The following is a 6,261-nucleotide window of genomic DNA, read 5'->3' as shown; positions in this document are numbered from 1 at the left end:
GGAAACAATTGGAGATATTAGTCAGATGCCTGCATGTTGTTTCAGTCCTTAGTAAAGATATTATGATGGGGAGGATATGTTTTACAGGCAGGCTCCCCCTCCTTCTGGCCATGTGCCTCTATATGTCCATACCCTCTAAATGTCCTGGTTTGAAAGGGACAGTTTTAATTGATCTGTAATTCTATCCTCTTTTTCAGATGCTTTTAAAATGTCTGTTTTCCCCTTTGCCCTCAGCTTTCTTCAGTTGCTGCAAACTATCTTGAAATTACAAAAGTAGTTTCACTGAATTAACTCAGTATAGAGAGGAGGGGATGGAATCGTGCCCTTCCCTGTAGACTCAGGAAAAAGCAAACTGCTGTAGCATCTCCTGCCTTGTATGTTCTCCTGAACTAATAACTTTGGACATCCAGACCAAACTCTGATGTTGCTTGACTACATGTCACAGTATCCATCTGTGACATATTGGCATGGAAGTGCGTGAAGTGCACACTGAGCTTCAGTGTTTGAGCCAGCTTCTCTAGTTTGCAAGGCAAGGATGAGGAAACGTAAGGCAAGAGTGCTGCACTGAAAGGTTTTTCATTCGATTTGGAAAATGAAGGATTTGCCCCTCCCAACTAACAATTCTGTTCCCAGTGAAATTTTACCTTCAGTCCCAAAGAGTGGTTGCAGGGTACAGGTATACCTCACCTAACAGAGATAGGTCTGTTCTTCGGCTTTACTTCTTTAACAGAAACGTTGGTACCATAAGTAGAAATAACATAGAAAGAATAGAAAGATACATCTGTGTGAGTCTGGAAAATTAGTGTGTAAAGGGATCTTGCAGCATCTTTGAGACTAACTGAAAGAAAGCATTAATTTCTTTATTTTATTTCATTTAGGTTATATGCCACCTTTTACCCCAAAGGGACCCAAAGCAGCTCACAGATTTAACAAACATTGCAATAAAATTCCAAACAATTAAAACCTGTCTGTGGTCTGTTGTATGTAACCACACACAGCTACAGTAGGATCGCCTAGAGCAGAATCCCATTCTTTCCCAGGTTAAATTTTATTGCATTATTTACTGCAGACATACAACTGCAACCCAGCACTGAAAGTCTGTCTGTCTCCAGCCCCCCTTCACCACTCTCCCAATTCCAATCTTGCAAAAAAAATATTCCTGATAGACATAAGACAAGAAAATGTTGGGCTAATTTGGGCTCCCATAAAAACACTTTGTAAAAAGGAGCTTCTGTATCAGAAATTGTGTTAGTTGAGGTATACCTTTATGTAATATTAAAAATCATTTACACCCAGAAGTCATATTCGCTGTGTTCACATTCACATTCCTTTGGTGACTGCCTTTTCTTTTAATGCCTAAACTATATTTCTCAATGTTCAACTGAAGTTTCCAACCATAGCAATGCTAGAAATTTGGGGGCTGAGGGAAGATTTCATTTGGGGGGCAGGTAGAATTTTTATTTGCAGAGGGAAAACACCCTCATTTTGACCTTCTCTATATAGCTACATGCCTAGTAGAAGTCAGAAGGAACCCTGCAGATAATTCTCCAAACACCATGAAAATCATTGCAGGAAACTTCATTTTCCCCTAATACTGTTATTGCTTAGACGTTTAATCAGACCTGACAAAGCAACCTTTTCACATGAGCTGTTTTCATTTCCCCTTTTATCACAAGAAAATAATGTCCAACTTTTTAACAACCCCCAAATTAATTAGAGCAATGCTTCATTAGGATGATAGCGCCAGCCTTTGTGCAGCCATGATTTTTACTGTTTAAGCCTTGAACACAGTAGCAAAATTGGTGTTCTAGGAAGTTATTAAGACATCCTTCTGCAAGCAGGTGAACATTTGTAGTAATATTGCAAAAGCCGGAGTAGGGGGAATCATTTATGAGAATAGGTTTCCTCCTCAGATTGTATCTGACATACAAAAAGTTGATTTTATCTTATCTGTGCTGCTTCCAATGGTTTTAGGCATGGCTTAAATCCACCACATCGATCAACCCAATGATCTAATTGAAATGCCAGTCTTTGAGAAGATGCCATACCATCTGTAATTTAAAATTTCACAAGATCAATTTGTAAAAATCATTGTTATTTTAAAACAATTGAGTGTTCAGAGATGTCAGGGCATCCATGAAAAAGCACATCGTGGCCCACCATTAAAGGACTTTAAATATTATCAGGAAGGCATAGCCTGAAACTGTCCTACTTTGGCAGAAACAGTCCCAACTGTCATCCCATTTTTTTCAGCTGCTTTTAAAATCTCCCAGTTTCTCTCTCCTCCCTTGTCCTCAGCTTAGGTCACCTGCTTTAAACTGAGTTCAAAATGAAAAAGTAGCTTGCTTTCAAGTCAACAGAAGTAAGAGGTGATGAGATGGTGAACTGCTCTTCCCAGTAGGCTCAGCAAAAAGCAAATGGCTTCAGCTCCTTCTAACTTGTGTTCTTCCTCAATACCTTTTGCCATCTTCACCACACTCTGATATTTCTCAGCCACACATGTCCTGATTTTTATCAATGAATTGTTACAGGGTATGGGGAAGGGACATCGCAGAGGTGGAAAGACAAGTAAGGTAGACCAGAACACCCCTTTTAAATCTGGACTTCAGATTTATGAATACAAAGTTCCTACAGAGAGCCACATTGATATCAGTTTTATTATTCACCATAAAACTGTAGGGCAATAAACTTTGGCAAAACGTATTTATTTATTTGCTGAGGCAGGGTGTATGGAGGAACAAAGTCCAATGAGAAAGGCAGGTCTACTAAGAAGCAGTGGGTAGTAGAGAGTAGGATGTGATTTATTTCCAAGGCCCTTTGCTTCAGTCAAAGACATTAACAGATGAATGTAGGATTGGGCAGATTGCGGTAAATAGGAAAATAGGAAGACCACATTACGGCTGGATTGATTTAAACAAGGAAGCCACAGCCCTGACTTTGCAAGACTGGAGCAGGTCAAATTGATGTCCAGTACTCTTGGAGGCCTCTCATTTAGAGAATCATCAGAACTTGACTTGACAGCAAATAACAGCAGCAATACCAGCCCTCCCACACCAAAAAAATAAAATAAAAATGGAAGTAGCAGTAGTATAATTCCACTTAGGTTTTCCTCAGGCTGCATAACAATGTTTCCCAACATCCATGGGTACATGTGTTGGTTGGAACCCGATTGTTAATCCCAACTGAATCACTGAGAATTAGCTAAATGTTAACTCACCATTCAACAGTTAATTCAATAAGTCTACTCTAGTACAGCTGACCCAATACAATTCGGGCCACCAGGTGCAGGTAAATAGGAAAGTTTGGACTCCTCTTTCCTTGTAACTAAAAACGGAGGGTGCTACATTCAGGCATGAAAGGACCTCTTAGCCAGCATGTGGTGCAAAATATGCCACAACGTAGTAGAGCTACACATACTTTGGACACTAGAGGTCTTAGTTCACTCTGTATCGCCAGGGTCATGAATCCACTCCGACATTCCAGAATTGTTGTAGACCAGTAGGCAAAATACAGCCCCATACGATCAAGTCTTTTTGTTTTGTTTTGAGTTCTCTTGACATCCTGGACTGCTTTATTTATGGCCAACAGAAGGCCAAAAATTGGCTCTCCCAGAACCAATCCCAGAACCCATATTCATACAGCTGGAGAAAACAACCACAACGGCAGCTAGTCCAACCCCATCATGCAGACAAACAATTCAAACACTTCCAAGAGATGACCAGCCAACGTTTGTACAACCTCCAATGGAGAAGAGATCACCACCTTCTGAAGCGATGTGCCCTGAACTGTCAATCTTTTACTAACAAGGTCTTCCTAATGTTTAGGTGGGATCTCTTTTCTGGTAATTCAACTTTTAAATTGACTGTGCAGCCCCTCCAGTCTTGTTTAACATAAAACAATAACAATTTTTCAAAACCAGAGCTAAATTCCTAGCCATTTCTGGTGGATTTTTCTTTTTTCTGAGGTTGAATACTCCATGCAGACTCTAGAGAAGTGGTTCTCACACTTTGGTGCTACAGATTTTTTTCGACTTCAGCTTCCCGGATTCCTGACTGTGAAGCAATTTGGCTGGAACTCCTGGAAGTCCAAGTTCAAAACATCTGGAGGACCAAAGTTTGGGGAACACTGCTTTAGAGGGTCCCAGGGCAAAACAACAACAACAAAAATCTGGGCCTCAGACCAACTACAGATCAGCACTCCTGTTGTAGACAACATTGAACTTGAATGGTCATTAGCCTGACTCAGTAGAAAACATCACCACAAAAATAAATGGCTTAGCCCCATACTACTTGACTCCCTTTGACACACAAATAAATAAACAGTTTCTGAAAGAGGATAATAGCTGTGTAGTAAACTCCAGTTGGCGGGCCCTCTTTCCCTCCCATAGAGGGTAAGGCCTGCCTGGACTCAACAGCCATAGCACTATATAATCTTAAGAGTTGGGGGGGGGGGTTAAGAGTCATCTAATCCAACCAACCCCAACATGAAGGAATACACAATTACACCCTCCCGAAAGATGCCAATCCAATCTTTGTTTAACCTCCAAAGAAGCAGAGTCCATCGCTCTCCAAGGCAATCTATTCTACTGCTAAATAGTTCTAACAGTAAAGTTCGTCTTCGTGTTTAGGCAGAATCCCTTTTCTTTCTTTCATGCATAAATAGAACATTTGTTAAATGAAGAGAACAGAGTAGTTAGGCATGTAAAAGAAAAGTTTATAACCCATGGGCAGTTACAGACCTCCAGACAGTTCCCCTCAGCCAACACAGCAAATGGACAGGGAGTTTATAGGGTATGTTGTCCAAAACGACAGCTGGAAGGGCACGGTTGTGCAGCCACAATTACAAAGTGATGTCGATCTCTACAGTCCAGCCACAATTTACAAAAAGATGTCAATCTCTACAATTGTAAGAGGCATGATCCACTCAGAAAATCTCACACAGGAGCCTCACTGAAGCAAAGAAAAGCACCGTTAAGACCAGCCATGATTTTCCCCTTGTGCAGCTTGTGTGCATTTCTACAGGATGTGTGCATAGGTGACCTTTCTGCTAGATTTTCTCCCATGTCATTCACAAATACTTTAAAGACTTTCTGCAGAGCGTTAATTAACTTGCTTTGGTTTGCAAATCAAGGTAAGTTAACAGATGGTAACATTCTGTTTTGTAAAATAAGAGTAAAAACGTCCAAGTTCTGGAATACATGCCAGTCTAATGTTGTAATATACATCTAATGCATCTGAGGAAGTAGACTTAAGTCTATGAAAGCTCATGCTGCAAACTTCTTTCAGTTAGTCTCAAGGGTACTACAAGATCTGTGTTGTACTGTAATATATAGAGTACACACAACCTCTAAGGTTGCAGAGTGCAATCTGCTCACCCTGAAAGGTCAGGAGCCAACCATATGCCTTGAAACAGGAAGCCAGGGACATACAGTAATGCAGCTTCTAGATCTGCAGTTTTTAACATTGGCCCTTTCAGATGTTTTAGACTTTAAGCTTCCAAAAGGCCCAGCCAATACAGCCAATGGCCAGGAACTGTGGGAGCTGAAGTCCCAAACTACAGGACCAAAGACTGAGAACAACTTTTCTAGATAGACCTGCATTTAGTGCCTTCCTTTTGTCACTAAAGAAAACAAAAGCAAAAACCTAGAGTTAACTGGATGCTTTGGAAACAGCTTCAATTCCACAAGGAAAAACTCTCTGAAAATATGAGAATGTTCGCTTTCCCGCCCCCTCCCTTCCCAAAACTCAGCCTTTATGCACAGGTTTTCCTTTTAAGTAATGCCATATTCCATAAGTAGCCAGTTTCGATTTGCTTTTGTTGATTTTATTTCCATTCATAATGAAAACAAACTGAAAATTTCATCAATTTTTGTTATGGCCTAGAAGGTTCATTTATGACCACTGCATTTTATCTATGCCTAGAAGGAGCAAATCTTGGCAACAGAGGATCATTGGTAATTATTTGCAGAAATATATATCTCCAATAGATATTCTATGGGGTGTTCTTTTTAAGGTGCCGCCAACCCATTAGTAGTTCAAGCTGCATAGAAAGCCGAGAATCATACAGGAGCAAGAAGAATATTAAAACAGCATTTTTCAGAGAGATAAACCAAGGCCTTTACGGCAACTACAAAACACAAAGGTAGCCATATTGACCATAAAATATCCATATTGTGGTATATTGTTATGAAGCCAATCAAAAAGGTACAGACGTGACACGCATTCAGGATCTCTAGAGCAACATTTGCCTGATGAAGAGACT

Source organism: Sceloporus occidentalis, unplaced genomic scaffold (genome assembly GCF_023333645.1).
Source record: "Sceloporus occidentalis isolate IW3139 unplaced genomic scaffold, rSceOcc1.0.p SCAF_5, whole genome shotgun sequence".
In the NCBI taxonomy this organism is placed as follows: domain Eukaryota; kingdom Metazoa; phylum Chordata; class Lepidosauria; order Squamata; family Phrynosomatidae; genus Sceloporus; species Sceloporus occidentalis.
Note: the sequence above shows the minus strand (reverse complement) of the source record.